This window comes from Mauremys reevesii, linkage group 15 (genome assembly GCF_016161935.1).
Source record: "Mauremys reevesii isolate NIE-2019 linkage group 15, ASM1616193v1, whole genome shotgun sequence".
Taxonomy (NCBI): Eukaryota; Metazoa; Chordata; order Testudines; family Geoemydidae; genus Mauremys; species Mauremys reevesii.
In genome coordinates this window covers 35926449-35942001 of record NC_052637.1, presented here as the reverse complement: position 1 = coordinate 35942001, position 15553 = coordinate 35926449, and the positions used below count along the sequence as shown (strand labels likewise).

The following is a 15553-nucleotide window of genomic DNA, read 5'->3' as shown; positions in this document are numbered from 1 at the left end:
AGAGAACAAGACAGGAATAGAACATTTGCTACCTCTCATATGCATAAGAGGGAAGGGAGATACTGCTCCCAAATTAACATGATCACATATTGCTTAGCTGGAGCATCCCTGAAACAGCTGTTTAATTTCCTATTTTCAGCACCATGCATGTTGATTCAGGTCCTGATCTTGCTCCCAATGGAGTTGAGGTCAAGCGCCTCTGAATTTCAATAGGAGCAGGACTGGGCAGTTATTCAGGATTTTTGCACAGCACAAGTTCCTACACTGTGGCCTGATCCTTTATGAGGTACTCGCAACTCCCAAACAGTCTGTTCCTGCTCTCGCGGAAGGCAGTGGCAAAACTTCAGTCGGAGCAGGATGAGCTGCACTGAAGCCAAAGTCTTCACCTTGCAGGGGGCACCCCGCCCTTTACAAGATCAGAGCTTTGGACTTCACCACATCTTCACAGAGTGGGCCTTCTCCACACAAATACCTGCTGGCTGTGCTCCAAGGAGTAGGGAATCCAGTGCCCGGGGACTGCAGCTCCACTCTGGATGGGGGTTATGAAAAGGATTAACTCTGCATTCAGTTCCGATGTAATCACAACGGTATCAAGTTGTAACACATCACACAATTTTCACAACTCTAAAAATAAATTTAAGCAGTTTGTTAGAACCAGTTTAGCAGCCAAAGGGCTAATATATGAATAACGTTAGACTAACAATGGCACAGAACAATAACCAGGGAACAATGGATTAACTCACTACTGAAAATAGCCAAGTTTAAAAAAAAAAACACCTAATTTTTACAAGATCCAAGAACCAGCTGCGGCAGCCCTTTTTTGGTATCTCCAGAGACGTTAGTACTCCCCTCTACATTTCAGAGAGGATATGTCAGCCATTCCTACTCCAGATTCACACCAGAGGTCAGAATGTGACTCATGGGCTTGAATGGGAGAATTCTCTGAGTAATAAGGGTTTGGATCCCAACAACAGTATTTTTAACTTTCCTTGGCGCCGTATCTCTTTTTTATCTTTCTTCTTCTTTGCTCTGTTGTTACGTCTCACCTTCCCATGTAGTGTGCGGCGCCTCATTCTGCTCTTACTTAGACCCTGGGTGAATCAGGAATAATACCGAAGTCAGTAGAGTGGGTTACACTAATGTATAACAGGACTGACATCAGGACCAGTATCTTTGACTGTAGGCACACTATGTACCAACCCTTCAGTTAATTTTTAATAAGGCACCTTTCATCTATAGCTCTCAAAGCACTTTACAACCGAGGGCAGTACCATGATCCTCATTCCACAAATGGGGAAACTGAGGCGCAGACAGGTGAAGTGATTTGGTCACAGCTAGCCAGCAGAGACAAGAATATAACCCGAGTCTCCTGAGTCCCACTACAGAACTCTATCCACCGGGCAACACAGTCTCTCAGGTCGCTCATCTGGGGTTGTATCTTTGGACTTGATTCTGCTACCCTTACTCACTTTGAGAGCAGGCCCATTGATTTCTGCTGAACTTCACAGAGTGTGATCCTAGGGTGGCAGAAATAAGCCCAAAGAAACAAAGCCGGGTTTTCTCATCTGGCTGATAGCTGAGATTTAGGGTGTTTTATTCCCCAAGGCCACTTTGCCAAATCCCAGCCTATATATGTAAGTGGGTGAAACTGAATTCATTTGTTACTGAAAGAGACAAAATTCAGCCGCCAGTGGACCAACCTGCAAAGATATTGTGCTCACGTGCGTGTGACTGACCTTGGTGGTCATTAGATGAAAGTATGAGACCATAACAGACAGAATCACATTTTTTTGTCAGACTAGTACATAATGGCAAATTTAAGACGACAATGCTGAGCCAGCAGACCTAGTGACTAGCCCTGGGTGCATTTCACGAAGGACCTCCATTCTGTTTCTGTGGTATGAACAGACGTTTCTCCACCTCAATTACACCATGTAAGGCCTCAATTCTATTCCCATTGACCTCCATGGTGCAGGAATGGGCCCTAAATGTGGAGTAAGTCCACTAAAAGTCACTGTAGAATAGACCAAAATCTGCCTCAGACACTATGATTTGGGCCTGATTTTCAGAATCGCTGAGTACTCCCACCACTCCAGAAGGGAAGGGGAACCACAGCATTAACTAGCAACGATTAACCTTAGAAATAATGGTTTCCTTTTCAAACACAGAGCTGTGCCTCTTCTTAGTATAACGACCTCTGCCCCAATTGCATCTATTAAAGACAATTCCTGGGGGAGACAGCTATATGTAACCAGATGTTTCAGCTGTGGAAACAGCAATCACGGGTACAGTGGTGTCATGGGCAGTTTAAATTCTTACTGTCTGAACAAGAAGTTACGTATATAAATAATGGGTGCGTTTGTGGGAGCAGCTGTCAATGGGGAAATCCCCTTATCCTACCATAATCCTACATTCCATAACCCCTGGCAATTAAACAAACGTTATTTACACTGCTGCTTCCTCCATGGGGGACCTTCAGTCCATGCAATCCTTCCTCAGTCTTTTCAAGTGTCAATCTCAAAATATGTTGCAAGTGTTCTCTATTTGGGAACTTGGAAGTGTGATGATGTTAAACCCTGGTTGATGAAGGGCACGAATTAGGGGATTTAACTAGGGTCTAACAAGAAATGGGCTCAGAGGTAGCAGGTGAGAATTTGTTTGCACAGCAGAAATCTTGCATTGGCTCCAAGAGATTAAAGTGTCTGCTGAGAGGGGAGAGGTGTGCACAGGACGATCTATGTACAATGCTTATTTGGCCTTTGTTACTATAGTACCTGAGCACCTCATAAACTTTCATGTATTTATTCTCATCACATACACTGGGAGTCAGAAACTGCTATGTTCTAAACCTGGCAGGACAATAATTCCCTGTGTCCCCTGCCTCAATTTTCTCATCAGTAAAATGGGGATTTGGGCCCCGATCCAATTTCCATTGAAATCAGTGGTGAGAATCCCATTGATTTCAATGGAGTTGGATCGGACCCATAGCCCTTACGTACCAAATAAGGCCGCAACCCCACAGGCCATTCCATGCAGTCAGACAGCCCCCTGCGTCTGTTGAGGTCTATGGTGCTGTGCACTGACAGAAGGGTTCACCCGGGCAAAACAATTTGCAGGATCGGGGCCAAAGGATCATCAAACTTTATTCCTGGTGAGAAAAAAATATTAAAAATCTGGGTGCAGCCATGAGCAAATGTTAAATGATAAAGGAAATATTACCCAGATCACTCCATCATATTTCACATGCAGATTTGCTGCCCATTTTAGAGGCAGTAAGGAGACAGACTGTGTGGTCAGATCCTCCCAGCCTTTTCTCTCTATTTGTAAAAAGGGAATAACCTACATGCTCAATGCTGCAGTTTAATATCATCGCCCCAAATCAACCAAGATATTAGTACTATTGGGCCAAAGTCGCTCCTGGTGTCACTGTACTGAAATCACTGTTTGTACAGGGATGGATTTGGTCCAGTATCCTTTGGATGGTGGAAAACAATACAAACTCTAAAAGTAAGAAAGTTTGTAGTTTATGCACTTTTTATACTGCTGATGTGGTGCATCATGGGGAATTCTGAATCCTGGCTTTGTCCTCATAATCTTCATGTTGTTTCAGGGGAGCTGTATTGTTCTGTACTGAATGCAAAGGAAATAGTGCTCCATTCAGACATGAGGACTAATAATTTGGAAGCTGTTAGTCATCCCAGGCCTGATTATGATCTCATTTACGTTGTCTTTGCAGCCATACAATTTCACTGGCTTCTGTGGAGTTATACCTAATGTACACCTCATGAAAGTAAAAACTATGGTCCTGATCTTGCAAATCCTTACTCACTGGGGTAATCCGTGCTCCCTTACTGGTGTCAGCTACTCCTGTGTGCAAAGTTTACAGGACTTCGTCCTGAACCTCTGTTTTTTTCCCTTAATCCTATAGTCACAAAGAGGAGTCGGAAGCTTTAACACCCTCTGTGGTAATTCTAATGCTGGCTGCGACCTACCCTCGGTAACATAGTGGAGTGGAGCCCCTAAAATGTGCAGGCCTGTTGCTGCAGAGGTCAGACGTACTGGTGAGGAGATGAGATTATAAGTAGCCCCTTAGGGGGAACTAAAACATTCGGCATAATTGAAGCTTTGTTACACTCATACCAATTGGAACTTAAACTGGCATCTCGTTGGAGTTCAGCGCAGCAACTGCTGCCATTCAGCATGAAAAAAATATGTCCAAGCCTATGCAAAGCTGAGGAGGTCAAATTCCAGGGGCTCCCATGGCCTCGTGCGGTGCAAAAGCCAGAGAGATTACTTGCTGAATCGGAGGCTTATTTTGCCTCTCCAGCAGTTGCCATTGTGGTAACAGGAAAACAATACTGCTTCTTAGGAGACAGAGTGTTATTCATTTCATCGTTCTTTCCAGCTGCGTCACTGAACCAGAGCAGTTCCCTCCTGCAGAAAAACCCGCAGGAAGGGAAATTCAGCAAGGTGAGCCTCAGAGAGGTTTCCTAGACCCATGCCCACTGGTGGGAGGGGTCTGGAGGGCTGAGGATTTGGTGGACCGACACCCACAGATCTTGGGGGTACAGAGAGCAGGGAGCCTACCCCACTTTGTACTGAAATAAAATCTACCCTGCAGGGACAGCTCCCTTACTCCGGGCAACGCAACTCCAGCAGAAACTGTCTGTGCCGCCATTGGCCGAGAGGGAGAAGACATTCTTCAGTTTTCATGGCTTGTCATCAGGGCTGGCTCCACAATCTATGCGGCAGCAGCACACTGCGCCTTCCTCTTCCTTCTGTCTGTCACCTACACACTCCTCTGATCTGCCAGCCGCAGCTCTGTCCCTGAGCCCCTGTCCCGCCCGACTGCAGGGCCAGAAAATGAATCCCCCAACTGCTCTCCCCAGTTCTCATTTGGAAGGTTCCAAGCCTGGATTTCCGGCACATGGTTCAGAGCCTAGGAGTAAGGAAGAGAGGAGCATTCACCACTTCAGGTGAGAACTGCAGAGAAGAGGTAGCAGAAGGGATGGGAATTGTCCAGCCCCAGCCTACTCCTGAGCTGGATGGCTCTCGCCAGGCATTACTGTGCATGGGTCCCCCAAATTCTTCTTTATAGTTTAAGACCAGCCTGCGCTCCACTGCATTAGTACAATAGGAAACCTTTATACTGCATTAGAACAGTCATGTCAAACCTCTATTTGTGCTTCATGAACACAACAGCTAACAATCACATAGTGCCTTACCTCCAGAAGTATCCCAAAACGCATTACAAATGACTGGCTATGGAGAGATCGTCTCATTTAGTGAAATGCAGCCACCTCTGGCCGGAACTCGGCATACAGCAACACTACACATCAGGTTACCAATAGAATTCCTTTGGTATTTCAGGGAGAATTTGGTTGAGCAAAACATAATTATCCAAATCACAATCCTGCACTGGTATGGAAATGGCTGAGTCGTGCTTTTCTGTCTCTATAGTCTATGTCTCTATGACACTGGAATTTGTTTAGGAGACACCCACACGCTGGCAAAACCAGTAAGGGATCCTTAATAAACACAATCAGAATAATACCTAGCTAGCATTTTTCATCAGCAGCTCTCAAAGTGCTTTACAAAGGAGATCACTATCAACATCCTCATTTTACAGGGGAAACTAAGGCACAGGAAGATGAAGTGACTTGCCCAAGGTCACCTATCAAGGCAGTGGCAGAACCAGGAGCAGAACACAGGTCTCCTAAGTCCCCATGAAGTGCTCTGTCCATTAGGCCACGTTGCCTCCCTCACAGATGTGATCAGGACCTCAATTTTGCATTGTATCTAAGACGGCCTCCAGCACCACACTGCCCCTAACAGAATGCTGGGCCACTGGCTATGTGCTGACGGAGAGGCCCGAGTGCCATGTATTAATGTCTATTAAAATGCTAATCCAGTAAGAATTGGGGCCTCATTCTGCTAAGTACTTCACATACCCTGCACAAAAAGATTGTCCCCCAAGAGCTGAATTGTCATCATTACTTCCTGCAGCACCCTGGGTTTCTACTAGGGCTATCTCTTAGACTCAGTCAATGAAAAAGCAGCTATTCCCCCCCGCCCCCGAATATTTTTCTTTTCAGCAAAGTCTTTAACCTGAATTCTGACTTCTTCAATCACCTTTTAAAAAAAAAAAAAATCCCAAGCTTCTAAGGAATATTATTCCCAAACTCATACTTGCGCCTCCAGCAGAACAAATCAATTCATTTGAGTTTCTGCTCAGGCCTTCAGCATGCAGACAAAAACATTTTTTATTCATCAGTGGTAAAAGGCTATAGCCATTTGACTTTAAAACACAGACATGCTTAGTTCTGGGCTCTCTTCCAGGAAGTCTGTGTCACCCAGGCTGTAGATCGATATGTTTGTCTGCAAAGTCACCCTTTTGATCTGTAATTTTTCATTTTGACACAAGAAATGCCTCTTGGTCAAACTTCAGTTGGTCTATTAAATTCTAAATCATAATGGAAATGAGAATCACATTGCTGTAACCATGTGATGACTTCACAGTTTGGCGTTTACTTATTCTTGTGTTAGCTTGCTCGACTGTATATTTATGATTCCAACAACACTGAAAATACTGTTCCCTGGCTTCATTTAGGATAGTTGCTTTTTTTGTGTGTGTGTGGGGGGGGGGGGCGCAGCAGTGGTCTGGCTTTCTCATAAACCAGCCGCTCCACTTTACAGAATAAATCATTCATTGAATTGCTTAAGCGACATGAAATGTTATCACAATTTTTTTATACTGTGCTACCTGAGTGTCACATCAGCCAAGACCTTCCATTCATTGTTTATAAAGGTAGGTTCGGCCCCAGAAGCCCCATGCTCCTTAGTCCATCCCCTTCTCCCCCATTAGCTCTTAGTCATATGAGCAGTCCCATTGGCTCCAGCAGCACTGCTCACGCCAGGAGTACTGGCACCCATAAGCGTTTGCAGGATCAGACCCATGCATTTATATTTTTCTTCAGTTAAGGAGTTCAAGATTTTCTCTAACAAAGACAGCTCGTATTACGTGTAGGGCAGTGCATAATTTGTGCCAGGGCTGAGCTCCGGCACCTCTAGGCTTGGCAGTTCATAGCCCCGGCACCTCTGGGCTTGCCGCGTCAGTTATGAAAGTAAAAACATTGTTTGAGCCCTGACACCACTTTCATTACAAATTAAGTACTGGGGTAGGCAGGAGGCAAAATGGCTGCCTTTATTAACGGCACCAGCAGCGCTGATCAGGCTTTTGGAAACATCATGTTCACACTAGCCATCCACAAAAGCTTAACATAGGTTCTGGTAGTCACGCCACATGAATATTACATGATCAGATTTGCATAGCCACTCCCATGCTAACATGGTGCTTCTCAACTGGTGGGTTGCTACCCCTAGGGGGGGCTCATGAAAGGTAATGGCGGCGGTGGTTCCCAAGGCACTGAGAATTTTTTTTTTACAATCTAAGCAAAGGAAACCTCACTTCCCAAATCTCTCCACACCTTTGCCCTTCAAGGTCAATATTTTCTGCCACCCTCTTGAAACACACTTACACAAATCAGTTACACCGACACCTTTTTTTATTTAAATCAACAATACATTTTTTACACTTTTATAACAAATGTAAAGGGGTTGTGAAAATTGTTGACTGAATAAAAGCCGCCAATCTGAGTGGGATGAGAAACACACGGTCAAGATTTCAAGAGACCAGTGATTTTGAGTGTCTCCGTTTTTGGGTGCTCAACCAAGATACCTTAAAGGGGCCATATTTTTGGCGGGTGCTCAGCACTTTCTGAATATCAGGCCCCTTTAAAGCAACTCACTGGGGGGAGGGATAGTTTGGTGGTTTTCACATTGGCCTACTAAACTCAGAGTCATGAGTTCAATCCTTGAGGGGCCATTTAAGGATCTGGGGCAAAATCAGTGCTTAGTCCTGCTAGTGAAGGCAGGGGGCTGGACTCAATGACCTTTCAGGGTCCCTTCCAGCTCTATGAGATAGGTATAGCTCCATTTATTATTAAGGTCAGGCACTCAGAAAAAGAAATACCCCAAATCATCAGACACTTTTGAAAATCTTGCACCCCAAGCCTTCCTGCTGACAGGATCAAAGCATGAGTCTCTTGATTACTTAAAGGGGAATTAAAAATTAGTTAATTCCTCAGATTTAGTTTGCTAAACAAAATCCAGACTTTAAAATCTAATAGATGAAAATTTCATTTTTTTTTTAATTCAATGAATTTTTGGGGTAGGGGAAAAGATGATGGGAGGGGCAAGGTTGGGGGAGGACAGAGGGGCATGTGAACATATCCCAGCAGTGCTGTGAATTCAAAACACAAAAACAAAGTGCTAGTGCACCAGAACCAGAAAACGAAACTGACCAGAAACAAAAGTGAAAGTGACCTATGCAGCAGCATTCTCTAAGGGGAGCGTAATGCAGTATAATGTAAAGCAGCAGCACCCATGATGAAGAGGAAGTGAGCTTGCCCAATCCTTCCAGCTACGTTTATCTGAAGTATTATTAGTAAAAGAAACTGCTTTTGTCTTTAAATGTGGAGCCCGGCCTCAGCTGGTGTAAGTCAAGTGAGCTACACTGATTTAAATGGGACTATATTAATTTACAGCAGTTGAGGACCTGGCCACGATTTTTTACGGTAGTTGTTACTCTAGACCTCTGTAACTTTGGAAATACGTGTTATATAATTCTGCTACTAGATCCACTATGTGTAATGGTGACACAGTGTCCCAGATACCTGCTACTCCTGATGGAAGGATACGTTCAAATACCTTAAACTCACCTTTGCCCCCACCTCCCCCGGCTGGGGCTGTCAGTGCTACATCTCCTTGCAGGCCCAGCACAGAATCTCACGCCATGAGTCCTGATTCCAAAACCCCTGTGTTAACCATTAGACAAAACTTCATTCCCCAATAACAAGCTTGAGCACAGCATCAATCAAATTCTTTCAGGGTGCAACAGATTTTCACTGAGTGCTCAGCTGCAGAAACATGCCTACACAATGTTTAAAGCAGAGCCCCCCGGGATTAATCCATTGATAGGATTAAAATGATTTTGTTCAGAATTTGCTTGAGGTTTCATTTTGCCCAGCGCGTGACACTGGGAGTTCTGGTTTTCAGTCTTCCTCGCTGTCCCTAGTCACCACACAGACCATGTCTGTGTCCATTCTACCACACTGTAAACACACAGGACACCTCTACCCCCATATAACACTGTCCTCGGGAGCCAAGAAATCTTACCGCGTTATATCAAACTTGCTTTGATCTGCCGGAGCACGCAGCCCCGCCCCCCTGGAGCACTGCTTTACCGCGTTCTACTCGAATTCGTGTTATAGTAGGGTAGAGGTGTACTACCAGGCATGCTGTTCACCTATCGTTAGCTTTGCAACAGCAGCTGATAAGGAAGCATCCCACATTCAACCCCCAGGAAGGACTCCACAGAACACTGTTCTGCCCTATGTAGTGGGTCTGGAAATCACATGCTGGAGCTAGCAGGGAGGTGGGCACTTTCATTCAGTCTGATAGTCTCATGCAACACAGCAGAGCTCTTTCATTGCATCTGACCTCCCAACACGAGAGGTGCGGTACCAGGGCTCAGGCCTGGCGCAGCTCCAATGCTAGGAAGAGTACAAGCATTTCCTTTTGCAGAGTCTGTCTGCTCAAAGGTCAGCGGGATGCATAATGAACACATCTACCCTTTTTATACCCTGACAGTCCCATCCGTAGCAAAATGCCAGGGACAAAGGCTCTCCACAGTCTGTCTTAACTGCCCAGTGGGGGAGAAAAATCAGATTCACCATCAATCATTTTTGAGTGGTTTTCTTGGAGAGTAAAAGAGTGTAACACGTAGGGCCTGTCTCCCCCCCCCCCACTCATGCTGAGTGGCACTTTGTTCAATGTGGGTCAGTACGTAAGTACTAATGATGGCAGAATTAGGCCCTTAACAAGCATTTTTAAAAGTCTCTTGCATCATAATTCAGTGCAGCTGCTCATTCGTTTGTCTTTCACCAAACCTGCTTAGGTTTTCTGACTTATTAAGAAATTGCATTGTTTATTATTTGTATTGTAATAGTGTCAAAGGGGCCCCTCACGGATCAGCGCTCCACTGTGCTAGGTGAGGTACAAACACATCACTAAAAGATGGTCCCTGCACTAAAAGGCTCACAGTTGCTGTGGTTCAGGTTTCATAGAAGAAGAGCTCTATGTAAACGGTGGTGCCGGGAATGTACTTCGACTCCGTAGGGAAAGTACTGGGATAAGAACCCTAGAGGACTGGCCTGGGGTTAATCAGAGCAGGGGAGAGGGTACAAGGAGCATTGTATATTAGCATTGTAGTAGAGCTTAGAAGACACTAGATTGGTTGGAAGACACTAGATAAGCACAAATATCATTAGTATTAATGCTACAGGGGCTAAAAACTTGCACTCCAGTTGGTGTCGTTTCCCATACAGACCCTCAAGAAATACAGCATCCCTCCCTCCATTAACAGGGAACCCTTGTGACATAATCCTTGGAAGAAACGTACGTTTCGCTAATCTCTTACTTAAATTTGTAGGTTTTAAAATTTATCTAGTCCCATGTCCGGGACTGCATTTCTCTCTACCCTTCCCATATTAGAAATGCATTGAATACAGCCCAAGGGTCCAATTGTATGGGTCCGTTTGCAGGATCAGAGCCCAAGATTTTCACCCTCCAGGCGAGCTACAAAGAAAACAGCAAATGCCAGGGAGGATCTGGCCAGCTGAGTCTGAACAAACGCTGATGAAACTGGACCAGATTAATGCAATAATCATAAACCCTGCATATGTGCTGAGTGTTTTCATCTTCCAAATGCTGGGCAAACATTCCGTGCCATTTTCCTGCCTATGCAGCTGTGAGTTAGAATGTATTATCCTCATTTTACAGCTGGTGAAACTAAGCAGCAAGTAATTGGCTTGTTAAGGCCACGGAGAAAGTCAGTCTCAGAGATGGAATTAGTACTGAAAATGCCTGGCTCTCAGTCTTATGGCCATGTCACACTTTTGTGCAAAAGCTGACTAATCCAATGTACAGGAACTGCATCCCCTGCCTTTTACACTGAGCTTTAAATGACACTTTCTCTGGTTTGATAATCTGGTGTCCTTCCGTAACACCTTTTATCCTAAGATTCTAAAGTGCTTTGAACACATGAATTCTTCCAACACTTATGCAGGGAAGATAAACGGCATAATACCCATTTAACCTGTGAGTAACTGTGAAGCACAAAACAATTAGGGACAGATTTTCCAAGAGCTCAGCTCTCACCAAGGCACCAGAATAAGTGGCCTTCTCTTTACAAGAGGTGGCTCAGGTCTTCTGAAGTATCTAACCATTTGTGACTTTGTCACAATCAAGTAAGGCAGAATCAGGACCAGAGACTCCCAGGCCCAGATCTGCAAAGTTATTTTGGCTGCCTGATTTCCATGGATAAAAATGGAAGTTAGGAGCTTAAATATCTTTGAGGACTGAACCTCACTGCCCTACTCTAACCACTGGACAACAATGCCTTAAAGCAGCGACTCTCAACTTCATCCATCTCAGACCCCCTACCGTAGAATTCTGAGACGCAAATATGTATCTTACACAAATCTGGTATAACTGCCCTGGCATAAATGTAGATGCAAAGAGTCCAGGGGCCAAATTCAGCACTGGTGTAAGCAGGGGCAACGCCAACAAACTCTATGCTGCTCCAAATTTACCCCACAATTTGGCCTCCTAATACCATTTACAGGTGTTATGTGTCGCAACAAACCAAAGCCCTTACACAAGGATAAAAGCAAGAGGAATTTAGTGCTTCGTACTTACCAAGCAATCCTCCACCTTTCATGCAGCACCAAATGTTCCTTTTATTGAAAAATTTACACTCACAATTATTAAGCAAAACACACTGCCTCTGGCCTCTTCTCAGATACAGTAGTAAGACAAAAATCATTGCAATAAGTGGCGTAAAGGTTTCCTTTCCATACTCTGCCCATCACAACATACTGCTGTGTGTCAGGGAGGGGCCTGAGCTGTAGTTTGGATGAGGAACTGAACTTCCAGCATTTGGGGTGTCTTAGATCCAGGGTTTTAATTCAGACCAATCTCTAGCATACATTAGGTGCTTCTGGGTTACAGTTGTTCATTAGCCATAAGGCGTGTGCTATCAGCGTCTCTTATCTCTTTATTCATCCTGGATTTGTGTCCACGGCTAAGGGCGTGACGTGGGGCTCTGCAGTTGCCGCTCACTCAGGCCTGGATGGCACAAAGGGATTGCTCCCTTTAATAGAAAGGAGTCACTGTCTCCCTGCAGCATCTTCAGTGGTCATTTGGGCTGAGAGCAAAGGATCCGGAGAATTGGACACCTCATCTCCCAAAGCTACAGTGAAAATCCCAGACGGTCTATTCATGCCCAGTGTTAAATAACCATGCTAGGGTTGCCAACTTTCTCATCGCACAAAACTAAACACCCTTGCCCTGCCTGCTGCCCCACCACTTCCCCGAGGCCAGACCACTACCCCACCCCTTCTTTGAGGCCCTGCCCCCACTCACTCCTTCCCCCCTCCCTCTATCACTTGCTTTCCCCCACCCTCGCTCACTTTCACTGGGCTGGAGCAGGGGGTTGGGGTGTGAGGGAGTGAGAGCTCCAGCTGGGGGTAGGGCCAGAAATTAAGGTTCAGGGTGCGGGAGGTGGCTCCAGGTTGGGGTGAGGGGGGGAGGTGAGGGCTCTGACTGGGGCTGCAGGCTCTGAGGTGGGGCCAGGGATGAGGAGTTTGGGGTGCAGCAGGGGGCTCTGGGCTGAGGGGTTCGGAGTGCGGGAGGGGGGTGCAGGCTCCAGGAGGGAATTTGGGTGCGGGAGGGGGCTCAGGCCTTGGGTGGGTGGGTCGAGGTCAGCAGCGGGTTGGGGTGTGGGCTCTGGGAGGGAGTTTGGGTGTGGGAGGGGGCTCAGGGCTGAGGGAGGGGGTTGGGGTGCGGGCTCCGGCTGGGGGTGCAGGCTCTGGGGTGGGACTGGGGATGTGGGGGTTGGTGTGCAGGAGGGGGCTCTGGGCTGGGGGCGAAGGTGCGGGAGTGGGCTCCAGACTGAGGCAGGGGATTGGGGTGCAGGAGGCAGTGTGGGTGGCGCTTACCTCAGGCAGCTTCCAGAAGCAGCCGGCTTGTCCCTCAGCTTCTAGGCAGAGGCGTGACCAGGTGGCTCTGCGCGCTGCCTCCGCCCGCAGCGCCACGGCCAATGGGAGCTGCAGAGCCGGCACTTGGGGTGGGGGCAGTGCATGGCACCCCCCTGGCCATCCCTCCGCCTAGGGGCCACGGGGACATGTTGCCGCTTCTGGGGAGCCGTGTGGAGCCAGGTAGGGAGCCTGCCAGCCTCACGCCAACCGGACTTTTAACAACCTGGTCAGCAGTGCTGACCGGAGCTGCCAGGATCCCTTTTCGACTGGGTGTTCCAGTTGAACACTGGACACCTGGAAACCCTACCACATGCATGTAACCACATTTTTGGTCAATTACAAAGATTAGTAACTAAGAAAATTGGAGTGGGCACAGCAATTTGTTTAAATACATACAGTTATTATTTGTTTAGTACTCAAGTGGTCTAAGGGCTTAATCAATATCTTGCCTAGACCAGGACAATGGGTTCTCCAATTTCAGTACCAACCCGCTTCCCCCAAAGTATGGTTGACAACCCTCCAGGATTGTCCTGGAGTCTCCAGGAATGAATGATTAATTTTTAATTAAAGATTATATCATGCGATGAAAGCTCCAGGAATACATCCAACCCAAACTGACACCCCTACCCCCAAAACAAAGCAGAAAACTGGCCACCTGCAATTTCCACATGCAATGAAACTGGGGCTGCCCAGCTGTAACCCGGAACAATGCATGACAAATCAACGAGCCCAGCTGCATTCCCAGTGCAAAGACAACTGTCATTCCACCCCCGTCACACACAAACCTGTGCAATGCAGGAAAACCGGCTCCCCAGCTGCAATCCCTCCCCCCGTTGCAATGCAGGAAAACGGGCGGCCAGTCCCCTTTTCTTTCTCGCGGTCTCTCTCAAGCGCACCACACGCGAGCAATGCAGGAAAACGGTCCCCCTCCCCTCCCGCTGCATCCCTCCCCCTTTGCAACGCTGGAAAGCGGGCTCTTCTGCTGCAAACCCCTGCAATGCAATGCAATGCAATGCAATGCAATGCAATGCAGGAAAAGAGGCTGCCGGACTGCAGTCCTCCCGGTACAGTCTCGGCTCCGCTTTGGTAGCCTAGGCTAGGGCCAGAGATCGCTGCTCGGAGGGGTCTACAGAGCGCATGCAAGCCCACCCCCTGGCAGCGCTCCTCCGGCGGTGGGTGCGCGCCCGGCCCCGCAGTTTGGAGGGCCCATGCGGACTGGTGCACGCTCCTTTGTGCGGCGGCGCCAGAAGAGCCGGCTGCGTGCAGTAGCACCTCCCCGGGGAGGAGCAGGGGGAGGTTACATGGTCCCCTCGGCTCTGCAGCCCGGGCCCCCCTTTGTGTCTCTCAATAAACGGAGCAGAGGCTGAAAAATAAAAAGAGGCTGTGCAAGGCGGAGCCAGGCTCCCCTTCCCAAGCAGCCCGGGCGCTATATTTCCCTTTCAGGCACGGACGGGGTTCGAACCCGCGATCTTCGGTTTACGAGACCGACGCCTTACCACTTGGCCACCGCGCCTGACGGGCTAGCAGCAGGCGAAAGCAGCCAGTGGAAGGCAGCAGCCAACGATCCCGGGCCTGCGTTCCAGCCGCGTGGCCCAACGTTCTATTTGCCCTGGTCGCGTTCCAGCCGCGTGGCCCAACGTTCTATTTGCCCTGGTCGCGTTCCAGCCGCGTGGCCCAACGGTCTAGCCCGCCGCTGCCCGCGCGGAGCACAGCGCACAGCTGCCAAACCCCCGCAGCTCCAAAGCAGCCACGGATAAACTTTCCGGCCTTATGCATGTAAAACAGCCTGCCGGAGGGGAGGGCTGGATTGTAATGCAATGCTGCACCCCTCCGCTCCTTCCATGCAGTTCCCCCAAGCACCAGCAGGACTCATGGGTGCAGTGTGTCAGGGAGGGTTGCAATACACCCCCCCCCCCCTTCTCTCCTACAACTTCTTCCCCCTAGTGCAACTAAAGCAAAAGCCGGCAGCTGCAAAGCAGCCACAGATGAACTTTCAGGTCTCCTGTGTGCAAACTGCACACGTCCTCCCGCGATTGCCATCCCAGGCACCTCAAAATCCTTCCAATGGACCCCCAAATCCCTAGTAGCTATAAAGCTGCGAGGAGCAGTCCAGGCCTCAATGCACCTTGGACTTCATCAAACCAGTTCTTCCCTGTTGTGCTTCCAATTTCCTCTCCCAGACACCGAAAAACCCGCCAGAAGTTGCAAAGCGACCATGGACAAACTTTCAGGTGATATGAAGTCCTCCCCCTGCGAATGCACCCGTCCCTATCTCCCGTCTGCAGCCCTCGCCAATCAGCAAAGAGCACCGGCTGCAGCAAAGTAACCCCGTTTCCACGTTCATGCAAGTAGCACTCTGCTCCCTCCAAGATCAGCGGTTGCAACCATGTAAA

General features: G+C 47.8%; 1 non-coding gene across 1 annotated transcript; it reads right to left on the bottom strand.

Moving 5' to 3' along the window:
* Window positions 1-14601: 14601 nt before the first annotated feature.
* Window positions 14602-14673, bottom strand: TRNAT-CGU. Its single transcript has one exon. It is a non-coding gene; the product is annotated as a tRNA-Thr (tRNA).
* Window positions 14674-15553: the final 880 nt, after the last annotated feature.